General features: G+C 40.5%; 1 protein-coding gene and 2 long non-coding RNA genes across 4 annotated transcripts in view; 2 read left to right on the plus strand and 1 right to left on the minus strand.

Moving 5' to 3' along the window:
• LOC137997567 (tetratricopeptide repeat protein 28-like) overlaps window positions 1–6583 on the minus strand; it is a 35085-nt gene extending 28502 nt beyond the window's left edge. Inside the window, exon 1 of one of the 2 annotated variants that reach the window (XM_068843645.1) lies at window positions 4828–6583. The gene's annotated coding sequence lies outside the window, so the exon portion shown is untranslated. Of the gene's footprint in view, window positions 1–2932; window positions 3060–4827 lie in introns of those variants that run through there. The other variant, XM_068843644.1, reaches the window with a different exon arrangement.
• LOC137997577 (uncharacterized) overlaps window positions 1909–12480 on the plus strand; it is a 13116-nt gene continuing 2544 nt past the window's right edge. The window contains exons 1-2 of the long non-coding RNA XR_011122507.1: window positions 1909–1985; window positions 2864–2917. This is a non-coding gene — a long non-coding RNA (uncharacterized lncRNA). The remainder of the gene's footprint in view (window positions 1986–2863; window positions 2918–12480) is intronic.
• LOC137997576 (uncharacterized) lies at window positions 3158–4294 on the plus strand. The gene is made up of 2 exons (XR_011122506.1): window positions 3158–3624; window positions 3721–4294. It is a non-coding gene; the product is annotated as an uncharacterized lncRNA (long non-coding RNA).

Raw genomic sequence — 12480 nt, forward strand, 5'->3', positions numbered from 1 at the left:
ACAAAGCATCACGTTTATTTTGTGACCAAACTGAATGGAAGCTAGATGAAACTATTTTTGCATCAATCACAGCATATTTCTACAGACCCAAAATAGACCTTTTCGCTTCCCGATTGAATTATCAGCTGCCCAGATATGTTGCTTGGCAACCAGACCCTGGAGCAAAAGCTGTTGACGCTTTTACCCTAGACTGGCGTTCTGGCACGTTTTTTGCGTTTCCTCCTTTCAGTTTATTAGGAAGAGTTGTACAAAAAATAGAGGACGATCGAGCGGAGGGAATACTTGTGGCCCCGAATTGGCCAACACAACCTTGGTATCCAAACTAGTTCGCGAACCACTGATGCTGCCAAAGGGAAAACATCTGCTGAAATTGCCATACAACCCAGAGCACATTCATCCCCTACATTCAAAGTTAGTACTTCTGGCCTGTCACTTGTCCGGGAATCCCTCTGTGAAAAAGGTCTTCGAGAGCAAACCCTTCAAATCGTCATGGCATCCTGGCGAGACTCCACCCAAAAACAATATGCTGGATATTTAAAAAAGTGGCAAAGGTTCTGCAGTGGACGGAAAGTTGATATGTTTTAACCACCTGTAGAGGAAGTGTTACATTTTCTAACTGAACTGTTCGAGGCTAGCTGTGGCTATAGTGCTCTTAATACTGCTAGAAAAGCATTGTCTACCTTTATTGTTTTGCCTGGAAACATTTCTGTGGGGACTCACCCTCTAGTCACAAGGTTTATGAAAGGCGTTTTCCAGTCAAGACCCACATTCCCTAAGTATACTGAAATCTGGGATGTAAACGTTGTGTTATCTTATTTAAAAACTCTGCGTCCTGTTGCAAAATTGTCTCTCAAGGACTTGACCTATAAGGTCACAATGATGTTGATGTTGTTATCCGGTCGAAGGATCCAAACAATCCAATTATTGGATTTGAAAGATATGATTATGTCCAAGTCCCAGTTTACGTAGTTTCAAGTAAAGTTAAACACACTAAGCCAGGAAGGCATTTACAAGATTTGAAATTTAGGCTTATGCTCCTGATAGACGGCCATGTATTTATACCTATCTCCAAAACGAAACCCCTACGGAGAGATGAAACGAAGCTGCTAATAAGTTTTAACAAACCATATCAAGCGGTTTCAAGAGACACCATTAGAAGATGGATCAAACAGGTGTTGAGCAATTCCGGTATTGACACCAATGTCTTTAGTGCATATAGTACTAGGTCAGCTTCAGTAAATGCAGCCAATTCTAAAGGGGTTCCTTTAGACAAGATTTTACCAGCTGGTGTTTGGTCACGTGCTTCCACTTTTAGCAAGTATTATAACAAACCGATTGTTGATACTCACGGGTGTGACTATGGCTCAAGCTTACTTAAACTTGACTGAGCTGAATTAAGAGTGTGCATGCTCGGTAGGAAAAAAGCCTACAGCATTTATGGTATGTTGTCATTAAATACTCTTTACAACGTTTGTACGATAGTGGGCTGTTGGACATAGACCCTATGCAAAAATGGCTAGCTTTAAATTATTCTTTTGTTCATATTCAAAATAGCCCAACTAACCTTGTTCGGGATAACAAATTCTTTAGAATTTGGGCTATTTTGAATATGAACAAAAGAATAATTTAAAGGGAGCCATTTTTGCATAGGGTCTATTCTCTGTCGTCTGGCCACTCTGCTTTAAGATCTCACGTGATCCCTGAATGACGTAACGGTGACGTAGACTTAAAAAATTAAACGAGACTTACCTGGAAGTTGAAGTTTGATTGTAATTCTACCGAGCCGGGGAGTCAGAAGGGGATTACGTGCCCACCCTAGTGGTTGTGCATGCAATGAACTGTGCACATTGTCCCGCCCTATTATTGGTGGTGTGACCATACGACAAGTTTTAATTATTGAGCTGAGCTGGTAGGTCGCGCAATCACACGTAATGCCCTTCTGACTCCACGGCTCGGTAGAATTACAATCAAACTTCAACTTCCAGGTAAGTCTCGTTTAATTTTTGGATTTTAAGATATTGTCAATCCTCAAACCACTTGTTTCCGATGTCACGAACCTTACAAGGCAAATTAGATGAAGTTGCCAAGCTGGATCTGATAGAAGTTGGGAAATTCATTTTAAAGTTCGCAATTTGGTTGTCTAATTCGCTGTGTAATTGGCTACTTAGTAACCTAGTATCCAATTTCCCAACGAACTTCGCAACGTGGCGCAGTAAAGTAAAGTGAAATTGACTGTAACTAAGGTTTTGCCTTTCAGGCGAAGAGGCCAAGAATCGCGTGACGTTGCGGCCGAGTCGTGCCGGGTCATAGACACGCACTTCAGTCCCAAATGCAATCTATCAACCCGTGTTGAAATTGTGTGATTATTTGCCTCAAAATGGGGAGTCTCATTTCATAGTAACAAAATTTATAATAGCAACATCAATTGTTCCATCTCGAACAATCGATTTATATCCCAGCAGTGACCTGACTAATTATGCTATTACATTACTTACAAAAGAGAAGTCATGTCGTGTCAAGGCAACTGACTAGGGACTTTAAGATCCTAGTTCTAAAGTGCCTCCATCCTATCCCATCGACGGGCAGTATTTAGTCCCTTGTCACCGCTAATCTTCAAGTCTTTTTTCTCTCTCTACAGCTGATCAGTCAGGCACTTTTAATTTCAAATTCCTTGCTCAGCGCATCAGGAAATATAACTGTTTACAGACGACCGCCAGAAATCAATAAACATTAATAGAAACTCTTGATTTCTAACGTGTATTTTCTAGGTTTAAAGCGTTTCAAACCTGCCTCCGAGTTTAATTTTCTCGATATTTATAGTTTAATAACTTGTGTCGTAAACTTGCGACGTTAATTATAATAGGTCGAGTTATGGGACACAACGAGGGACGAGGACGGTGTGACAACGACGAAAGAGGTACTTTACACATACCTGTGCCAATGCAAGCGGTGTTCTTACGATTCATACACTAGCCCTAATGCCTAAAATGTTCCACAGCATGTTACAGTAAATCACCATTCCGCAGAACTTTCACTTTCCGAATGAAATCAACAAGAACATTTAATGCGATGGAATATTAATTAGGGGGTTTCCCCGAAATACGGGAACTTTAGGCCTGACAGGCGCCTTAATTAGGCCTGAATTTAAAGGCTAACAGAAGCCTCACACGACACTTACTATCAGCGTTACAATTAAGCATGACACGAGCCTTACATAAACGTCGAGTGAGCGTTAAAAAAGGTTCTTTTCAGGCTCTTGTAATGTTTTTGTTAGGCCTATGTTATGCTGCTTGTACTCGTATCAATTTGGAAAACCAAAAAAACGTGAAAAAATTAAGGCTCGTTGCTGGGCTCATGTTAGGTTGTTTCTTTTGTTGAAATAATATCGGCTTAATGTAAAACCTGTCATTCGCGATAGTGAAAAAAACACGCACGCTCCTTTTCAGTGTGTTAAATGTCTGTCATCACATTTGGGTATCTCGACTACACGGTCAAGCGGAAATTCTTATTTTTTATGGCGTGACCCCAAAGGGATGCATGCACGTTCTCGGCCAAGCTCTCGGCTTCCCTCACCTTTCCAGAGGCCCAGACTAGATTGCGCAGAGCACAATGGTAATTTTACAGGCAAGTTGATATGGCTTGATTGCAGAACATAAACCTATCTGTAAAGCTTTAAAAGTTGGACAAGTATCACTTACCTTTGGATGACTTAAATTGCAGCTAAGTGTCAGAGCTGTTTTGGCCGAAAATGTCGTGACTTGGTCTTCACTCCTTACCAAGAGTACTTCTCTTCTGTTGTTGCTTTAGTGTGAACAAAATATGCAAATTCAACATGTAGCGGAAAGCGCCCTGGAAGCTTCTTGAATTGTGAAGCACTCTGAGTCCTCTCACACATCGTTCAGATGGCCGTGAATCCACAACTGCACAGACTTGTATATGTTAAATCCTTTACTCACCTTTTACGGAAGGAGACAATGTAAAACTTGACATGTTGCTCAATATTTAAGACATTAAAAGCAAGCTAAAGGAACCTCCAATTGGGTAAGCAAGATATAAAAAAGCCACAGGAATATACATCATCTAACGAACTGTCGATCATTGTCTTTGTATTGCACGTTACAAGTTTCTGGACTACAATCTCTGAGTAATAGGAAACTGCATGAATTTCTCAACAGTAGTCGGCTTTACCATGGTATGGGATATCAAGCGTCATTGTTACACATATTAACAGAAATTTCAAGCTCACGATACAACTTTTTAAAGACATGTTTCGGCATGACTCATGCCATCATCAGTTTAATGTGTTGCTTCCTTTTCCACTGTTTTAAGAAATAGATTTAATGCCTCCATCAATTGGAACCAACTAAAGATCCTTTAAAAAGCCCTCTTCAGTAATACTGTCACGGTATTGCGCAGTGGATAAATCTGTTTCGTAAGGTGCTACAATGGTACTGCCGATATGTTTTTGGTCAACTCTCACACCAAAACAGTCAGGTTATGGATTTTCCTTGTTAGCTTTCATTCCCCTTCATTCTAGTTCAATCAAAGGTTATGTTCATGCGTATCTTCCAAGCAGGTTTTTTTTGAACGGTTTTTTTACGAACGGAAAATTAAAATAGGAACCGAGAACATTTTTCGCGAGGATGTAAATACACAATTGTGATCTAAGATAGTTTGGATATCTTGATCTTTGTACAACTCATTGTAGATCTGCAACTCCGATCATCAGACTTTACTTAATGGGGCCGCGCTCGATGAATGAAAGATTTGGAGGACATATAGTCGCACTCATTCTCCTAAGAATCATATTAAAATTACTTCGCTTACCTTTGCAAAGTGCAACTTTCTCTGGATCTAGTAGAGATTTGTGGCTTTGATTATCTTTTCCCTTCTTTACAACCTCCAATGCTTGTCAATCATGAGTTTGCCAGTTCTTCGGTTGAAAAGTAACACTGATGTGATGGTAGTAGTTTCTTAAGAAGAAATAAGTGGCCTGTAAAATGCCGAAAAGGGTATCATGCCGAAAAGGGTACAGACGGATAAATTATGCCATTATACAACACGCATGTGATCGGTTCAGCTTTGAGAACCATGAGCACTTTGTTGTCGTGACCTTTGGCCATGGGTTGTGAATGGTATCGCTATTATGAACAATACGCTTATGAACAATACGCACAAGACTAAAGCATGACTGAAAGAAATCCACACGTTTAAAAAAACGATTTTTTGTACTATTTCTGTCGCCTTGGACGCCCTGCATACGGAAATCGGAAATGTTTACTTTTCGGTCAATGTTGTTGTCGTAGATAAAACTTGCTAATTAAAAATATAGTACAAGACTGTAGTCCTAAATAGATGGCGCTCGTTTGAATGATTACCTAGCTGTTAGCACGAGACACTATGAAAAAAGGAGCACTCGTTCAGAGATTTTTAAAACCGTTTTTAATAGTACTCTGTCACTACCACGCTGAGTCAAAATTTTGTAAACAGTCGAGAACCTTGGTAGGGACGAGCTCGAAAAAATCGTTCACTGCAGTGAATAGCTTTGGACTTTTCAGGGAGCGAATGTGAGAAAGCATCCGACTACAATGTATTACGGCGGGTCTTGGGTTCAAATCCAATCTGGGACACGGATTTTTCGGAGTTCCCAATTGCTTCGATCATCATCCACTCACATTTCATTTCATATATATATGTCAGGGAAGATCTGCTTTTCTAAGAGCAATAAAAGAAGATATATGTTAAAAATTATCTTTCTTACAGTCAATACAGTTGGTTATCCAGTGTTTTGAACTAAAGTATTTACTGGCTACCCGATCACAAAGATCGTAAGAGATCTTGTTTAGAAAGCAAAAAGCACTTAGGATACTAGTCAGAGTAAGGATTTTAAAATTGTACAATTTGCAGAAAAGTGAAGGAAAATGTTCTGAGTCAAGGAAAACAACGCAATGTAGTTACAAGTGATACATACTTTATTTGAGTTGGTTAAGAAAGGGGCAGCCAAATTAAGGCTTAAAAAAAAAAGTGGAATACAAAGGGTCGCAAACATAATAAGTAGAACTTATTCAAAAAATACTAAGTAAGGCAAGCTTACAAATACTAAAAGTAGACAAAATGTTCAAACTTCTTTCATTTCTAAGTTAAGCTCAAGATTGACAATACTTTTAAAAACAGGTACTTTATTCGAATTTCTTCAGTTGTAATAATGGCAACTTCTTTTTCAAAAGAGTTGTCGGGCTGAGCGTTTTAATTGGAAATACTATTCTGACAATCCTTCCTTTATTTCCACTGCATATTCAGTATTATACTTTATTTTCAATTCTATTACAAAAACTAGTCCTCTTGCTTTTTGTTACATTCTTTTTCCCTCTCCCTTTCTAAACACCTTGAGATTTCTTTGGAGATGTCGAGGACTCCCTCTACTATGCGTTCCCGGTCTTCTTCATTTAAGTTCTGGGAATACCGGGAAAGAAACTTGTCGGGATGCCAAAAAAGAGCTAGCTCTTTAATTCGCTTTATTCTGGAGGAGGTGGTTTCTTCCCCTGTCAGCATAACGGCCAGCATGTCGTCCGCATCGCCATCACAAGGCCAAGGGACGTCACCAAACGAAATGACCTCTGGTGATCGGTTTAGAAATCCCCGGACCCTGACGTCGTATGTCTTTCTTGCCCCTACGTCTGTCATTGATGGACGCGCTTTCTTTTTATTGAGAAGCTCTTGCCACCCATCGTGGTACAGAGTATCTATGGGTGTTCGAGCCAGTCCTAGGGCGAGGCCTGTAGCTGTCCTGTAGTCACACCCCTCCAGCTCCATAATAAGGAATGTTACCGCCTCCTCCGCGAGAACATTGTTTATATAACTGCATAAAAGAGAAAGATCTATCAAGTCAAAAGTAATATGTAATATGTTGACACACTTTGGTATATTCTTCTTGTAATTTATTTTTGTTGTTTTGCTTTTCTTTGTCTTCTGCTGATTTGCTTTGAAGTATCTTCCGTGGAACCGATGTTTGGGTCTACCGGTTGTTGTAATCTACATAAATTATTACACTGAATACTTACTAGCATCCTTCAATGCCGAAAGGGTCCATGCACGGGGGCAAATCAATATACATCCTAGGAGGCAACCACAGTGACCTGCAATAACCCATGGAAATTAAACGACATTTACTTGACTTCTGTTGAAATTCAAATTTTAGCGCACATACCAAAATTTTTAACTTGTCAGCCGGAGCCTGACCGGGGAGATGGAAAATGCAACTGGCTTCTTTCGCGAGTTGTCCCTAAAAACCCATCTTTGCCATGCATACTATGTGGAAAGACACATATTTAGCTGGACAGTTCTGATTGATAGAGGAATTCTCTTCACAAATTATATGGTATGGTATGTTCTGACCTGCTATAGTTCTGACTATCGGTAAACGCCCTTATTTTTCACGATATAACCGCTAATATATTTTAACAAAGGAATAAAAGTATAAATGAATGAAGGGGTAGTTTCTAAAGAAACTGTGATGCTGCGTCGGTGGGGAAGTAGTATACAAAAATTTGGTTTTATCAACGGAGTTGATAATGTAAATTGGCCACCGTACAGAGATTCTAAAAGCTGACGTTTCGAGCGTTAGCCCTTCGTCAGAGCGAATCGAGGGATTATGGGTTACGTGTAGTTTTTATAGTAGAGTAGGAGCTACGCTATTGGTGGTAACATGGCAACGTGAAAAATAGGAATATATTAGTTAAATGAAAAGCGTTCGTTAATACCGTGAGGATTAAGGGTGCCGATTTGAAAGATGAATTTTTGTTCCAGATTCTTGCGGCTTTCCGTAGTACCTAGATGTAGGGAAAGGCCGCAGATAGCCATGTGTTTTTTGGAGTGGTTAGGCAGATTAAAATGGCAAGCGACTGGCCTAGATGCATCCCTGTCATTCTTCTCAACATCGTGAAGGTGTTCGCGGAATCGGTCACCTAGTCGTCTACCTGTCTCACCCATGTATAAAATATTGCATAACGTACAGGTTATGCAATACATGACATTTGCGGAGGTACATGTGAAACGATCGGTGATCTTAACAGATCGCTTAGGTCCCGATATCTTGCTAGTGTTAACAATGAAAAGACAAGTTTTGCATCGTGAGCGCGCGCATTTGAAAGTGCCGGGTTGCTCGTTAGTTTTGAGCGCGCTTCTAGCTAAAAAGTTGCCTACGTTTTTGTCGCGTTTGAACGAAATAAGTGGAGGTTGCGAAAAGATTCTACCAGTCTCGGGATCATTTTGGAGTAATTTAAAATTACTAAGAATGATGCTTTTGACTGCGTGATTATGAGAATGGAAAGTGAGGGTGAATGGAATTCTGTCATTCTTATCTTTTTGTGACGTTTGTAGTGATGACTGTCGATCAAATTGTTGGGCGCGATGATGGCCCGCTTTGACCACAGAGACAGGATAGCCACGTTTTTCGAAGAACTGGCACATCTCCTCTGATTTGCTGGAAAAATCGGAGTCATCACTACATAGACGTCGAAGTCTAAGAAACTGAGAATAAGGAATGGAGTTCTTGACATGTGATGGATGTGACGATGAATACAACAAATAACTGTGTGAATCAGTAGGTTTGTAGTGCACACTAGTACATAGCACGGTGCCTCTAATAGAAACTTTGATATCTAGGAAAGCCAATGCAGTTTCCGAAATTTTCCAGGTATATTTAAGAGCCGGATGAAAAGAGTTGACGGAGGTTATAAATTGATCGAGTTCTTCTCTGCTGGATGAGATAGCGCCGATGCAGTCGTCGATGTAGCGGCCGTAGAGTTCAGGTTTGGGGCCGTTGTACTGATTAAAAAATTGGTGTTCAACATATCCTACAAAAAGATTGGCATAGCTAGGTGCCATTCTTGTGCCCATCGCTACACCATTAATTTGTTTGTAATAGTTGCCGGCGAATGAAAAACAGTTAAGCGTTTAAACTAGTTCGGCAAGGCGGAGGAGCGTTTCCGAGCTAGGTTCTTTGACAGTGCGTTGATCGAAAAAGTGTTTAAGTGCTTGAAGACCTTCGCTATTAGGAATGACTGTGTATAGAGATGTAATGTCCATGGTGAAAATAAGTTTGTCTTGGCCGGAGAAATTAAAATCGCGGAAAATTTGTAGTGCGTGTGTACTGTCTTTAATGTATGATGGCAAAGATTTGACGATAGGCGTCATAATCCTGTCTAAGTAGCTAGAAATTAAAGGCTTGGATGCATCCTTGTCATTCTTCTCAACATCGCGAAGGTGTTCGCGGAATCGGTCACCTAGTCGTCTACCTGTCTCACCAATGTATAATTTATTGCATAACGCGCGTACAGGTTATGCAATACATGACATTTGCGGAGGTACATGTGAAACGATCGGTGATCTTAACAGATCGCTTAGGTCCCGATATCTTGCTAGTGTTAACAATGAAAAGACAAGTTTTGCATCGTGAGCGCGCGCATTTGAAAGTGCCGGGTTGCTCGTTGGTTTTGAGCGCGCTTCTAACTAAAAAGTTGCCTACGTTTTTGTCGCGTTTGAATGAAATAAGTGGAGGTTGCGAAAAGATTCTACCAGTTTCGGGATCATTTTGGAGTAATTTAAAATTACTAAGAATGATGCTTTTGACTGCGTGATTATGAGGATGGAAAGTGAGGGTGAATGGAATTCTGTCATTCTTATCTTTCTGTGACGTTTGTAGTGACGACTGTCGATCAAATTGTTGGGCGCGATGATGGCCCGCTTTGACCACAGAGACAGGATAGCCACGTTTTTCGAAGAACTGGCACATCTCCTCTGATTTACTGGAAAAATCGGAGTCATCACTACAGAGACTTCGAAGTCTAAGAAATTGAGAATATGGAATGGAGTTCTTGACATGTGATGGATGTGACGATGAATACAACAAATAACTGTGTGAATCAGTAGGTTTGTAGTGCACACTAGTACATAGCACGTTGCCTCTAATAGAAACTTTGATATCTAGGAAAGCCAATGAAGTTTCCGAAATTTCCCAGGTATATTTAAGAGCCGGATGAAAAGAGTTGACGGAGGTTATAAATTGATCGAGTTCTTCTCTGCTGGATGAGATAGCGCCGATGCAGTCGTCGATGTAGCGGCCGTAGAGTTCAGGTTTGGGGCCGTTGTACTGATTAAAAAATTGGTGTTCAACATATCCTACAAAAAGATTGGCATAGCTAGGACCCATTCTTGTGCCCATCCTCACGGTATTAACGAACGCTTTTCATTCAACTAATATATTCCTATTTTCACGTTGCCATGTTACCACCAATAGCGTAGCTCCTACTCTACTATAAAAACTACACGTAACCCATAATCCCTCGATTCGCTCTGACGAAGGGCTAACGCTCGAAACGTCAGCTTTTAGAATCTCTGTACGGTGGCCAATTTACATTATCAACTCCGTTGATAAACCAAATTTTTGTATCATACTAGTGGTAGACTATTACTCTCGCTACAGTGAAGTGTCTCCGTTAGCAAGTACTACATCACAAAGCATCATCGCAAGTCTGAAAACTATATTCAGTCGTTTCGGGATTCCTGAAACGTTTATCTCTGAGAACGGTCCTAACTACGCATCAAAGGACTTTGTGAACTTTGCAAAGGACTATGGATTTACCCATGTCACGAGTAGCCCACTTTATGCACAGGCTAACGGAGAGGCGGAACGGGCAGTACAGACCGTGAAGAGATTGTTCGACAAGTGCCCTGATCCCCACTTAGCTCTATTGGCATACCGTTCAACACCTTTGGAACAAGGGTATAGCCCCGCATAACTTCTTATGTCACGAAACCTGCGTACGACGGTACCTGTACATCCCTGCAAGCTGAAAACGGAGGTGATTGCACCTGAACGTCTTAGGAAGAAGGACTCTGAACTCAAGCAGGGGCAAAAAGAGAACTATGATTCGCGTCATAGAATTCATGACTTGCCTTCCCTTGCCTCACCACAGCTTGGGATGAAGGCTGTAGTAGTAGCCCCAGTTCCCTCTGTTCAGGAGAACGTTACAACCCGTTCTGGTCGCGTAGCGGTGCGACCGCCACAGAGACTGGTTGCGGAATAGACTTAACACTTAGTTTCTTCACCCTGTAACCTGTCGGTAGTAGTTAGGACGCAAGCAGAATTTGCTCATATTTGTTGCTATTGGGATAAATTTGTTTTGTTACTTAACTGTCAGTAAACCCCTAAGGGAGGTGTAGTGTTGGGTATCCTGTGGTACCAGGCCTCGATTCCAGGCGGAAAAAGGTTCGTGTTGTATGATTCCATGATGGCAGATTAAACCATCCAGTTGTGTTTACAATCCAGTGCGTTTCTTGTCTGATCTCGGTCATCGAACAATACACCATTGTTGATTTTTTCTCTACGGACATTACACCGAGATGATATGAAGCCACAAAAAGAACGGCTAGGATCTGGAGTTCCAGAGTTCAACACTTCCAAGTCATAACTCAAGAATCACTTAGGAACAGGGTCTAGCACCGAACTTGTCCGAACCAAATGTAACAAAAAAAAAGAAGAAAGAAAAAGCACTAAATGTAATGAAAACGGCACCGAAGTTAAAGACTTAAGCACCAAGAGTAATAAGATTATATAATAACAATAGATTACTTCATAGAAAGTGCGCCGTACGGATTTTTATTCACGAGTTAGTTGCGAAACTTTAGAAACGAACGAGTGGGCGTAGCGAACGAGTGAGTTTCTCAAGTTTTGCAACGAGTGAATAATATCCGTACAAAGCACTTTCTTTGGTGTAATTTGTTTATTATATATTAAAGGAGAATATTCTTTATGACCAAAGGTTTATAAACCATATTTGCGAAATAGCGAAACCTCAAGAATCCAATTTAATTATTTACGAAATGTGCAAAATCTGTCTTCAGGAGAAAACGTTTCAGGTATTAAAAAACCTCCTCATTCAGAATAACGCCAAATGCAAAAAAATTCAAAAATACAATGGCGAAAACACTTCTTCACATTTTTATTAAGTCCGATTAATCACTGTCTGATTCAATGACAAAATGGCGGCGCTTCGCGCTGTGCATCGACAAGTTTGGACTCTGCTTACTTACACTGTTTATCGATATATTAAATGTTCCTCCGTGAATATTTGCACCTCAAAGTAGGGACAATACCTGTTGAGGTGATTCTTGATTTTAGTTGACGTGGTACTGCTCAAGATGTTGGAGATATTCCGCTGTTGTTGTTTTCGAATTCTTCGTCTTTTCCTTTCATTCTAATAAATTCTTTGGGTAAGGAAACATCTCCTTTGGTTTTACTCAACGTGTTTTTGTTTGCTTGCTCCTCGATAAAAGCCTCTAAAGTCGTTTCAGGTGGAACAAAACGTCTTGAGGCCATGTTTTGCGAAAAACAAAATCATGTTTTCTCAACCGAAGCGCCTCGAAAATCATTTGAGTGCTATGTTCTGATTGGCTAATGGTTGATTCTACTCAATGCTC

Source organism: Montipora foliosa, chromosome 3, assembly GCF_036669935.1.
Source record: "Montipora foliosa isolate CH-2021 chromosome 3, ASM3666993v2, whole genome shotgun sequence".
NCBI lineage: Eukaryota > Metazoa > Cnidaria > Anthozoa > Scleractinia > Acroporidae > Montipora > Montipora foliosa.